Source organism: Antechinus flavipes, chromosome 3, assembly GCF_016432865.1.
Source record: "Antechinus flavipes isolate AdamAnt ecotype Samford, QLD, Australia chromosome 3, AdamAnt_v2, whole genome shotgun sequence".
Taxonomy (NCBI): Eukaryota; Metazoa; Chordata; class Mammalia; order Dasyuromorphia; family Dasyuridae; genus Antechinus; species Antechinus flavipes.
This window is the reverse complement of record NC_067400.1, coordinates 271584235-271598298: the sequence shown is the minus strand read 5'-3', so window position 1 is coordinate 271598298 and position 14064 is coordinate 271584235. Positions and strand designations below refer to the sequence as shown.

At 31.7% G+C, this 14064-nt stretch overlaps 1 protein-coding gene and 1 non-coding gene across 2 annotated transcripts in view; both read right to left on the bottom strand.

Moving 5' to 3' along the window:
• DMD (dystrophin) overlaps nucleotides 1-14064 on the bottom strand; it is a 2219276-nt gene that overhangs the window by 837675 nt on the left and 1367537 nt on the right. The window lies entirely within an intron of this gene.
• Nucleotides 4221-4324, bottom strand: LOC127558477 (U6 spliceosomal RNA). The gene has a single exon (XR_007952858.1). It is a non-coding gene; the product is annotated as a U6 spliceosomal RNA (small nuclear RNA).

Here is a 14064-nt window from a genome sequence, read left to right as displayed (position 1 = left end):
TAAGTAAAAAGACTTCCATTGAAACAATCATAGGTTAGGTGTGAAGAGTTCTTGATCATTTTGGAAGGAATAAAAACAAGTGGATAAAATGAAATGATACTTCATTAAAAGAATATTGAGACTGAATGAAAAGAATTGTCTCTTTTGCCATATTTTGTCCCCTACCCTTAAATCCGCTTCCCCTCAGACTTTCTCTATAAGAGAGTGTCCCCTCAGTTTGGTAAGGATATTTTGTGCCAATTATTTTTACTTATATTTATATTAACTTATTTTTACTATATACCTTAGTAAGTATTCATTTCTGAAAGCTATTGAATATTAGCTCACTAATTAATATGAACACAAATACATAAATGGGAACTCTTTGGGACCAGTGTCCTAATCTGAGTAGATATTAGGAGCACAAGCCCCAGAGTTTGTATTAAAATATCCTTATTTATTCCTTCTCACCTTGTATCTTTAAATCCAGTCATTTAAATCCTTATAGTTACACTTTCTCAATCCTGGAAGCATAGTACTTTCACTTACAGCTTCTTTTTTCGATTCCTAGTACCACAACTCTGACCAGTGCCTCATTTCATATTTACTATAATGGTCTCAACTAGTTTTCTTGATGACATAATTCCCAGATCTTTTCAAATCACTGTTCACTTTGCTACAAGATTATTTTTTTCAAAAGCTTAGATAAAATCATATCACTTCAACACTTTATAGCTCCCCATTGTTCACTAAAAATCCAAATGTTTGCACAGTATTCAGAGTTCCTATGACCCACTTATTCCATAACTTTCTAAGTTTCATTTATATTATTCTTTTTGTTATGAGCTAAACTGCAGGCATCTCCTGTCCACATTCCCTGCTATACTAATCCCATATGTTTGTTTGTATTGTTCCCCATATCTATATGTCAACCCTTTCAAGGCCTAACTCCATCAGGTGAAATTCTATTTATCTTCTAAATCTCAGCAAAATGATAACTTTTATATGAAATTACCCCTAATCATCTTGTCAATAATAATTCTTCCTCATCTAGACTTCAAATAGCACTTGACTTAGCTTTCATGCACTTAACTTAGATCATTTTTTATTGCGGTTATCTGTGTGTGCATGTATGTGTTTCCTATTTCTCCACTACACTGGGAGCTCTTAGAGAGAAGACTGTATTTTATTTAATTTATGCTATCTCTCACAGAACATGGCACAGTGAATGACAGAATGAAAAAGCATTGATTATGCATTCCCTATATACTTATGTACTGGACTAAGTAGAGAAATAAAAACACCAACATCCAGACGGTCTTTGTCCTTAAAGGCAGAGGAAAATACAGGAAGACAGATGGAAAAGAATAGTAGGGATTGTTTTGGTGAAGAATGTCATGAATTGAATATAGTTGTAGAGTTACCAATTGACATATGTATAAAGATATTGCCACATTGCCATAGTTGTTAGTTTTTTGGAATTCTTAGAAGGTAGCTCAGCAATCTGGAATTATGCCCCAAAAGTTATCAAACTGTGCATACCCTTTGATCCAGCAGTGTTACTTCTGGATTTATACCCCAAAGAGATACTAAAGAAGGGAAAGGGAACTGTATGTGCCAAAATGTTTGTGGCAGCCCTGTTTGTAGTGGCTAGAAGCTGGAAAATGAAAGGATGTCCATCAATTGGAGAATGGCTGGGTAAATTGTGGTATATGAATGTTATGGAATATTATTGTTCTGTAAGAAATGACCAGCAGGATGAGTACAGAGAGGCTTGGAGAGACTTACATGAACTGATGCTAAGTGAAATGAGTGGAACCAGGAGATCATATATACTTCGACAACGATATTGTATGAGGATGTATTCTGATGGAAGTTGATTTCTTTGACAAAGAGACCTAACTCAGTTTCAATTGAAAAATGATGGACAGAAGCAACTACACCCAAAGAAAGAACACTGGGAAATGAATGTGAACTTTTGTATTTTTGTTTTTCTTCCCGGGTTATTTTTACCTTCTGAATCCAATTCTCCCTGTGCAACAAGAGAACTGTTCGGTTCTGCAAACATATATTGTATCTAGGATATACTGCAAATATCTAACATATATAGTACTGCTTGCCATCTAGGGGAGGGGGTGGAGGGAGGGAGGGGAAAAATTGGAACAGAAGCGAGTTCAAGGAATAATGTTGTAAAAAAAATTACCCTGGCATGGATTCTGTCAATATAAAGTTATTATAAAATAAAATAAAATATATTTTAAAAAACCAACAACATGTATTGGTCTACCTGCCATCTGGGGGAGGGGTGAGGGTAAGGAGGGGAAAAATTGGAACAAAAGGTTTTGCAATTGTCAATGCTGAAAAATTCCATGCATATATCTTGTAAATAAAAAGCTATAATAAAAAAAAAAAAGGAGGTAACTCAGGTATTACCTCCTATGAACTTGTTCAATCACTACAATTGCTAATAGTTTATTCTATTCACCAAATTACTTTGTATTTAGTTTATATTTCACTTAGTTGTGAATGTATTTGATACACTGATTTTATTATTATTTTCACAGTAAGAAATGGAGGATGGAACAGGAAAGAAATAAGCACAAATAATAATATAAAATGAACATAGCAGAGAGTAGCGGTGTGATGGACCTGGGTCAGATACTTATGTGAACAATCACCAATCGACAGCTTGGGTCTTAGAAAAGAATTAGAGCACCTGGTTGAAGAATAGGAATATGACAATGAAGATAGCATTATGTTGGGTATGGTTGAGACACTTAATAGTAAATTCTCCAGATTCAGAAGCTGAGGTAGAAATGATAAAAATTGAGGAGAATTGATAAAACCCGATAAACACTGATAAATTTTAAAATTGAAATGGGAGAAATATCTGCCAGAATTCTGGAATCCAGTTTCATTCTATTGAAGGATTGGCTACTGATAAAGAGATATGGGGGAAGGGAGAATTTAAAAAGGAGGGCTCAATTTGAATTGGGATTTTTGATTATCATTGAAATGACTCCCAAATTTATATATATATAATTCTTTTTTTCATGAACTTTACATTAAGAACTGTCTGCTAATCATTCTTCCCTTAGTTGCACCATAGACTTTTTTTTCTTTTCTTAAATTTTGTTTTGTTATAAATTCATAAAACAGTTTCTTAAAATAATAGAATTTAAAAAAAGATTGCACATGAAAATGTAAGTCTATTACATACAACAAATATATGATACTGTATAAAATTTTCTTTTTTTCCTGTTTTCTTCCCTCTCATCTTAGAAATGGTCACCATCAGACATAAATACATATATATGTAAAATTATTCTATACATACTCTATTGATTCTTTCTCTTCTATGTCCAAAGAGTTATTAAGCTGGCTCTACCTTCTACTCAGCAAATGTCATACTATGACTATTTCCAAGGATGATTAGGAAAGAAGGAAAAAACCCTATATGTTCTAAAATATTTATGTCATAATCTTCTCACACTTACTCTTCTTCCTAATGACTTTATTTCTATTTTGTATACCACTATCCTTTTTGTAATCAAGATTCACAATCTCAGGGTTACATTTGATTTTATTTTTCCTCATCTCCCCCACCCCAAACACAATACCAAGTTAGTTACCAAGTCTTGTTGCTTCTATATCCCGACCTTTTCTTTTCAGTCATATATCTGCCACCTTAACTGAGGCTTTCATACACATTTTTCTAGACTACTGAAATAAAGTCCTATTTTCCCCCCTGATTCTAGTCTTTATTGCATCCAGTTCTTTCCACAACTTTAAAATAGGTCTTCTGAAAAATCTAGTTCTAGTCAGGATATTGCCCCTGCATGAGAAGTTTCAGAGTTCTTATTGCTTTTCAGAGTAATTCAAATGCCTGCTCCTGCACAAAGGCATTTCTGAAGATCACAGAGGCTTGTGCTATACTCAACTCCCCAAATTACTTTGAACTTAGTTGTCATTAACAACAATATTCAACTGTTCTTTACTTGGCTTGTTCATTCCAGTTGCATACTTCGTCATATATATATATATATATATAATTTAAAATATATAGACAGATTTAAATGTAGATCACATATCTTGTATATGTATAAATATGAATTTGCAAAAAATATATACATATATGTGTGTATGTTTATTTACAAGTTTTAAAATTATACATGTGTTTATGTTTTATATTTAAATGTGTACATATATAAATATGCATATGCATTTTCTGTAGAGGAAGCAAAAATATAGAATATTTCAAAAACATTTCTGTCATTCTTTATCAAAGGCCATGCTAATTTCCTCTGTAATATTAAATGTTAAATAAATGTATTGCCAAAGAGATTATCTATCTTCTCTACACATATATGTATAAAACACTTGAATATTAATATACATACATATAGATATAGATGTATTTGTACATATATTTAAAGTTAAATTGTTATATCATATATACTGATATTAATCAAATCCAAAATGACTTTCAAAATTAAATAATACTAGTTAATTTAGATCATCATTTCATTATTCTTCTCATATACCATAAGTAATATTTGAAGATCTAATTTTCTTTGTTTTCCCATTTTCACAAGTAAAGCTGTAAGTGAAGCTAGAATTGGGAAAGATTTTACTAATTTTTTTTAACAATTGCAAAAACATGTTAATATTGGTTGTTTTGACCTCTGGAAATTTAATAAGGTAATCTTAAATACAAAAGTGAAAAGCATGTGATTATATGCCATGAAGTTTTTTTTTTTCGAATATATGTTTACATATGATTTAAGAAATGATCCTGTATGATTCTTTCTGGAGGGAGGTCCTTCTTCCACAAGGGTATCATTGAAAATATTATTAATAGAATAGGAACTGATTTTAATTCATAAAATGAAATTTTTCATGGAACTTTATAGAAAAAAAATTTGTACTTGATTTTCACTAATTACAGAAATATATTACACACATTTTCTCTTTCAAATAAATATTAAAATGAAAGTTCTTTTAATAGGAATCACCATGAGTACTAGTTTCCTTACATATACTTATCATTACCATATGAAGTTTTTTTTGGAGGGGTGTTATTCCTGAATTTCTGCAAAGATGTAATGCATAATAGTCTAAGTGAAAACTCCAAAAGAGAATGAATAAAATCTTTTTAGCCATAAGGGGTTTCTGTTGCCATTAACATTCTAACTTGTCAACTTTTGAATAATGCTTAAATGGCCTTAAGCAAAAATCTCATGATTAATTTCTCAGTTTGTTAAAATAAAAGCAACTCACAACTATGTGTGTATATCATCTTATATTTCATATTTCATCAATAGTTGCCCCAATAGAAGCTCCAACATATGTAAATAAGACTATGACTCTGCTCTCCTTGTACTATGGATATGGCAAGTGATATGTTTGCTTTAGACTTAAAATTGGATTTTTTTTTTCATAATTTATTTAAGGGGACTTGCTAGCTGCCTGCCCAAAGAGAGAAAGGCTCATTTTGAGCATTATTTCTAATTGCATATACCTCTATCAAACTGCCATAATTCAATGTGATTAGAACTAAGATATTGGATACTAGTGCATAATATTCACTATTCAGTAAGTAGAGATCATAATTATATTTATGACATTCCTCAATTATCTTTAAAATCAAGATCCTAGAACAGAATAAGATTTACATTCTATTACCCTTCACCTAAACTATAATTTTCTTTTGGTAAATTGTATTTTTTCCCCTAATTACTTGTAAAAATTGTTTTCAACATTCAATTTTTATACAATTCTGAGTTTCAAACTTTTTGTCCCTTCTCCCTAAAACATCAAGTAATCTCAAAGAGGTGCTATATGTGTAATCATGTAAAAATTTTTCCACATTAGTCATGTTGTAAAATGAGACAAAAAACAACAGAACAAAAGGGAAAAGCTGTATAGGGCAGGAACTCTGGAGTAGTATACTTGAAACAAAGATACAGCAGTGATAAGATAATGGTTCTCTAATTTACATATACTTAGTACTTAGTATAGTGATATAATGGTTCTACAATTGACACATGCTCAGTGTACTGTAGTGATGTAATTATATTAAGTTATATAAAAGCTGAGAGGACTAGAAATGAGACATTCTATCTTTGACCATCCTCCTGGTGGCTCTCCTGCCTCCTGAACTCTTCCATAAGATCAAGACTGGGTCAGACTGTGACAGGTACAGATTGTGAAGGAGACAGATTGTGAAGAAGATAATAAAGACTTTAGACTCTATTCCTATCCATCCTACTGGTGACTATCCTGCTGAGACTAAGGCCCATCCAGAGGACCTCCAGAAAGCTAGCCCGGACATTACAAAAAGCCAAAAAAAATTTTAAATGAAAATAGTTGCACTTCAATATATATTCAGACTCCATAATTGTTTCTCTGGAGATAGAGAACACTTTCTATCATAAGCTTTTTGTAATTATTTTGGAACACTTTTTGTTGAGAAGAGTTTTAAAAAAGCACAATGTTTCTATTACTGTATACAATATTCTCCTGGTTCTGCTCACTTCACTCAGCATCAGTTCATTTAAGTCTTTATAGATTTTTTTGAAATATGCTTGCTCATCATTTATTGCATAATAGTATTTCATTACATTTATAGACTATAACTTGTTCAGCCATTCCTTAATTGATGGCAATTTACTCAATCACTAATTCTCTCCAGCAACAAAAAGAGCTGCTATAAATATTTTTTGCACATGTGGATTCTTTTTCCTTTTTCAAATGATCTCTTTACCTCAATTATAATTTCATATAAATTATGGTACAACACATACACACACACACACACACACACACACACACACACACGAATGCAAACCCACTACAAAGGAAAATGAAAAACCCAGAATCATATAGAAGTACAATAAAGTATAATGATTTTGTCTTTATTCAGTGTCATTTTGTTTTATGCATAATAATATATTTCTCTCAAAGAATATTGAAAAATCTGACTTAATGCAATAATATCAGAAAGCTTTTTTAAAAATCAAAATTATCAAAAAGCAGATGGGATTTATTTTTAGAAATTAAATGATGTAGGGATATTAAAATTCATGTGCCAACTTGACTATTGCATTGGCATTATCCAGAAGTGTTATCTTCAATCTCGTTATTTATTAGTCAATAACTTTACAGTTTCCAAAACTCATCTGCAAGGAGAGAACATTGTAGTTTGATGTGAAGTTCTATATCTTTGGATTATTCTGAACAGAATGATTTTTTAAATTAAGGTAGGAATTTTTTTTTCTCTCAGAAGAGTCAGAACAAATGATATACAAAGCATATACAATCTTAAAATTTTAAACACTGAAATAATAGTTTTTTACCCCAAAATGTACATTTCAATCCCCACTAAACGAAACTGTGTGATAGTGATACGAAAAAAAAATCCAAGAAAGAAAAAGTATCTGAGTCAGTTAAAAAATTACACAGAAAAGATAATAAGGAAGTTCAGAAAGAAACACAGGCAGTTATGAAATTATTTTGTTAAATTTGAAATTGTCAAGATATTAGAAGACACCCTGTTTTCCAGAGCTAAGGTCCAGTAAGCAGGCTGTGCACTGAGTTTAGCATAACTTCAAGCCTTTGTGCTCACTCTCTGGATCATATCAGCCATAGTAAAATTACAGAATTGTTTCTGGTCATGAACCCCTGCTAGGATCAAACTTGTCACATTTTGCTGTTACCCTTCATTTTCAGGGCTGTAGGTATGAAATCCTGGGTATGGATATTAAGAGTTTACCTCACTAAAATGAGTTCCTCCCATTAGAGGCAGAGCTCTGGCACATGTCCTTGTTTCCAAACCTTTTTCCATACTTTGAAATTAACTTCAGTTTGATTTCTGACTCTCCTGTCTCTAGCCTGCTTTGTTCCTTTCCTACCACCCACAGATTAGAGGCTGATTCCTCTATTAACTTTGGTTAATTAGAGAGTCAAACTCAATGATCTCTGAAAGTAATACATGTGGTAATAATTACCTACTAGTTTATGTTTTTAAAATATTTTATGCACATTGTCTAATTTGATCCTTTCAACACTCCTGTGAAGTAGATAGTACAGGAATGTTTATGATACTCTATAATGGAGGAAATGGATGCTCAAAGAAATGAAATTTGTCTGTTCAAGGTCATGCCCCCAAGTAAGTGGCAGAGCCCAGTGAGAACTACAGAAATGGGCAGAAAACAGAGATTTTAAAGTGATCTGGAAATCAATAGAAAATTATTAAATTGTTGTGATTTTCTAGAACATTATAAGTGGGTATATATTAATTTTCTTATATATGCATTTAGACATACATACTATTGACTTGTAAAAATCTAATTTTATAAGAAGTTTAAGAAAGGGTATATTACTTGTCTAATAGTAACTTACAATAGTAAGTGAAAGGGTTAAACTTTCTGAATCTGAATCTTTTTCCAATATACAGAATTCTCATGATAATATATATTTGTAACCTAATATGCATTTTGGAGTTTAGGTCACCTATCCACAATAATCTCAATTTAATGTTCAAAAGATACTGAGTATTATTAGGGTATAAGCTAAGTTCTGCTTTAAATTTTTTAAAGTGACAGTGAGCAATAGAATAATAGATCCCTTCATAATTTCCTGCTCTTCCCTCTCTCCTCACTATCATACCCGAGAGACATCTAACTTGCCTTAGAACTACTACAATGATGATTACTACAACTGCTTTTACTACTACTACTTTTACTACTAGTAATTCTATTATTATTAATCCCATTTTCAGATGAAAAACTAAGGCTAAGAAAGATTAAGTGGCTTGCCCAGTGTGGCAGCCAGTAAGGATCTGAAACAGAATTTGAATTCAGCTCTTCCTGAATTTGTCAAGCACTCTACTGTTTTATCAGTTTTCTGACATATCTATTCAATATGATCTATAAACCCTATGACCTATCTGTTTTGTTCTATGCAGCACCCCTTTCTACCTTTGAATATTGTTCTTTTTACAAGATTCCCACTTATCCAGGTCTAGTCTATTATTAATGTGTTAAGTAGGGTAGGTAAGTAGATATAGCACCAGAGCTATAGTTTAAATCCCACGTCAAACACTTAGTAGCTATGTGATTTTAAGGAAGTCACTTAACCCTGTTTGCTTCAGTTTGTTTGTCTGTAAATGAGCTAGTGAAAGGATTGGCAAACTGCTCCAGTATCTTTCCCCCAAAAAACCCCCAAATGGGGTCACTAAGAGTCCACAGGACTTAAATGACACAACAATGTGTTGAATGGCCAGGTAGCACCATCTGATGGCCTAATTCTGCATAATTGATGAGAATCTAGGCTTCTTTGTATGTCAGATAGATATATTTCAGCCACCAAACAACCACCTGAGATTATTTAGAGAAAAATTAAGGTATAAAAATAGGCCATTCAATTCAATTCAACAAATCCTTCCTGAGTACTTACATTGGACAGGGCACTGTGCTAAATGCTGGAGGCAATGAATACATAAACAAACTCTGACAGTGAGCAGGACAATATCGACAGCAAAAAGGCAGAGTATTTTCTGCCCTAAAAGTATATCATAGTCTAACACTGAAAAATATTATGTCCAACTGAAATATAAATGTGTATGAATATAAGTAGCATCCTGAGAGAGTTAAAGGGTAGAGGCAAGCTAATATTTCAAAAGACCAAGATGTTCTGAGTGTAGTTCTGCTCCATTGTAGATTGCCATACTTCTATACTGAGTAGAAAGTCTGTGAGAGTTATCATAAATTAAGAAAATAAATCATCATTTTATGGTCAGAATTCTAGTGATGGCTTTTTCCTAGATGTGATTTTAACTAATCTGTAATACCAACTACCGACATATATTACTGGTTTGCCATGAAAGCCTTGCCAAATTGGTAGAACTGGACACAGATATGTGCCTTTCTAAACTGATGTAAACTTAATATTTCTTAAAAAACAAACATAAGTAACATGCTAGATTCTAACAGTGGATTTTAAATGCAGATTTCACACAGTTCATTCTCACAATATTTCAATAATTTTCTCCATTTAGCTTTTTGTTTTTCTTCTAAAGTAATAATTTACCTGCCTCTATAAACATAATCTGTACAAGTAATATACTGAAAATAGTGCCTACTGTTAGCAAATAGCATTCTGCTGAAGGGATTTGCTGGCTCTAACTGAAAGATTAGCTTCTTTCCTTATCTTGGGACAAAACTTCATTTTTAACAGCAGGTCAGGAACACCGCTTAATCCCATGTAGAAGTTAAAATTTATTTAACACAGTGCTTCAAGACAATCACAGGTTTAGAACTGGAAGTCACCTTTGAATTATTTCAAAGTCATTTTACAAATGAGAACTCTTAGATTTTGGTCCCACTATTCCCCAGGAATCAGTAAACAGATGATGTATTATGTGAAAACCACTGATGGAAAAGATGGAATTATTATTGAGAATTTCTGACTTTTCAAGGGTATCTATCTGCTCAACCTATGAATACATGAAGGAAAGGAATTACTCCATCAAGAAGTTAATGACATGTCAATGAGGGTAAATTAATGGTAGTAGATGGTAGTAGATCATATATTCCTGGTTTTGTTATCTATTGTTTTGCCAGAACCAATCCTTATCAAAGAATCTTATGGTTGGAAAGAATTATGTAGCACTTTATGTTTTATAAAGAATTTATACTTATCAATTCTGCTCTTAATTTGTTCTACTATATCCCCCATCAAGAGGTCATTTAACCCACTGGTTGAAGAGCTCAAGCAGACTATTCTATTTTACATGGTTTTAATTACCAGAATGTTGATCTTGAAGAAAATGAATTAGAGTTTGCTTCACTATAACAGTCAACCCACTACTTTCAGTTCTCCCTACTCTGATGCCTTGGAGAATAAAGCTAGCTCTTTATTTTAAAAGTTTGCCAATTTAAAGATGTGGCAAAATTGACTGCAAAATATTACAGAGTAGGACAAGTTATGAGTGATAGTACCTCAAAAATAGAAAAGCAGATGAAGAAAAAGGAAACCTGAATATATAGTAATGTGCCATTCAAGTAGGACAGATTTCTTTGAGAATATTTGTAAGAATCAAAAGGGAAATTATATACAATAAATATAATAGATTTATTGGGTTTTGAACTTTACTGTGGCAACTCTCACTGTAGAATATAAAGAAATGGCAATGCATTTAAGATGAATAGTTTAAAGAATGTATTAAAGGAGGAATTGTAGGGGGGACCTTGCTGCCATACTACTCCAATGATTCATACTTATTTTGTAGTAAAATTCCAAAGGCTTTCCAGAGGAATTGTTTAGATATCTCTCTCTCATATAGGAGGAATAGCTGCATGTGGAATCAGGAAGATGAGAATCAACTAACCTCTAAATGCCATAGTGTGAACAAGTCAGTTATAAACTGTTAGAGCTGTCTCCTCATCTGTAAAATGGGCATAATAAAATCAAATATTCCTATCATACATGGAGGCAACTGAGATGATGGAGTACATGTAAGTCACTTTTCAAGCATAAAGTGTTATGTAAGTTGTTGTTACAATTATTATTAATAATTATGTTCTCCTTAGAGGCAGATAGCGACATGGTAGATACAATATAAAAACCTAGATAAGGATTTGTGTTCAAATCTAGCCTTAGATCCTTATAAGAAATGTGACAAGCTTGTAAGCCACTTATCCTGTGTCTGTCTCAGTTTCCTCATCTGTAAAATTGAGATAACACCAACTTGCCAAAGTAAATATGAATAGAAAAGTATAAATTCTTTTTTTAAACATGTTAAAGCATATGTTAAATACAATATATGTGTGTATGTGTTTGTGTGTGTGTGTGCGTGTGTGTGTATACACACACACACATATTTATACAGTTATCTAGTTGCACAAGAAAAATTGGATTTATAAAGAAGGTAAAAATAACCTGGGAAGAAAAACAAAAATGCAAGCAAACAACAACAGAAAGAGTGCAAATGCTATGTTGTGGTCCACACTCATTTCCCAGTGTTCTTTTAAAGAGTGTAGCTGGTTCTGTTCATCACTGAACAACTGGAACTGATTTGGATCATCTCATTGCCAAAGACAGCCACTTCCATCAGAATTGATAAGTATAAATTCTTTATAAAACATAAAGTGCCACATAAGCACTATTTATTATTATTAATCATTCGATTGATTTTTAAAACTAAAGTACAGGGTTTATATTTCTATTAACTGTTATTTTAATTTGGTTGCATTATTTTTACCTGCATCTTCTTAATTCAGTACTTGCACATTAAAATTTTTGAACCAAAAAGGAAAACTTTTGATTTATTCTTTTTAAATTTAATCTTATTAGTTTTTTTTCTTTTGATATATTTTTTGGATCCTTTGCCATCCATTGTGTTTGCAATCGTTCCTAATCTTGTTTAAATGTCAATTTGATCATTTCCTCAATGTTTTTTATTTAAGTTACTGATAGATGTTACACAATCACAAGGAATTATCCCTTTTGCATTTCACTAAAGACTCAAGTTGACATTGAGCTATAAATAACTACTCTTTTGGTTTGATTATTCAACCAATTTGGCATTCTCCTAACTTGATCACCCATATTGCTCCCTCTTTTTCACAAGGATAGTGGCAGAGAGAAGCATGAATAAGAATAGAAGTATGTAGCTTTAAAGAGAATGTCATGAAAAGTGAATAATCTAATGAAAGAGAATAAAGTAAGAAGAAAAATGTCAAGTTTATAACTTTAGTGGCAAAATAAAACTCATGAGATTTTGTATTGTTTAGTTTACTTTGCTCTAGCATTCAGAAGTTATATTTATATAATCTCTGATATGACAAAATCTGTTCAACTTTTTTCCTAAATTAAAAAAAAAGATGAACTAATTCCACAATACTTTATTTTGTACCTATTTCCATTAAATTATGGCACTCTCATAATTATACTTCATGTAACAGGATGTTATATGTAAAGTGACAATTTAGAAGCTTAGATAGAACATTGGAAAATAAAAAAAAAGGTTTAATTTTTACACATCATTTCTTCAGGAAAATAACATCAGTAGGGGAAATAATTCTGAAGAAGTTCAGTGAGGGCTGCCATTTACTTAATTAACTTAACCATTTTCATTAGCAAATTCAATATTGACTTTAAAACAAAGTCTGCTTTATTTTAAGCAATGAATATTTATGAAATGTTGTCATGGTAAAGTGAAAATTAAGATGCTATCACTCTAAGAAAAATAAAAGCAGATTATTGAATATGTGTATCAGATCACTGTTTAGAGTGAATTCAGTGACTTTTTATTCTTTTTCAGTATCTCCCTCCAGACCTTCAAGGTATGACCTTTTAACAGGAACAATATGCCTTCAATTGTTTTAGCACAGAGGTTGTAATACTCTCACTTTTTGAAGAAAGTGAATGTCTAACTGTAAAAGACTAAAACAATGCATAAATGTGACACATCAAATATAATTTTATGCTTCAATCGGCAATCTAAATCTAATCTTTTGAAAAACAGGTTCACTTCGTTGAACCTGTTATATGCCTTCATATTAAAAGAAAACTTCATCAGACAACCATTGATTTTCTTGGTAAGAAAAATGTGATATGTTAGATATAAAAAATCAGGGTTTTATTACAAACAATCGATGTACAAGTATATGACAGAAATTTAACAAACTAACAGTATATAAGAATCAAGTAAAACTATACATTTTAAAAAATATAACTGACTATGGTTTTGCTTCATAAGATGATTCCTATTGATTTAAAAAAATAACAAAATTTTTATAAGCAGCACTGAGTAGACATCATCTATATGCATGTATATAAGACAAAGAGATCATAGAAGGAAGGAAAGAGACATGTATGTAGAGACATGAAGAACAGATATAAAATATCATGGAATTGTTGATAATGTTTTGAAGTTATAATCAGGAAGATCTGGATTCAAATCCTGCTTCAAAAATTTACTAGCTTTATGACTAGCAAAAGTCATTCAATTTCTCTGGTCTTCAGTTTTCTGATGTGTGAAACATACACAATAAAACCTAACAGGATTGTTGTGAGACT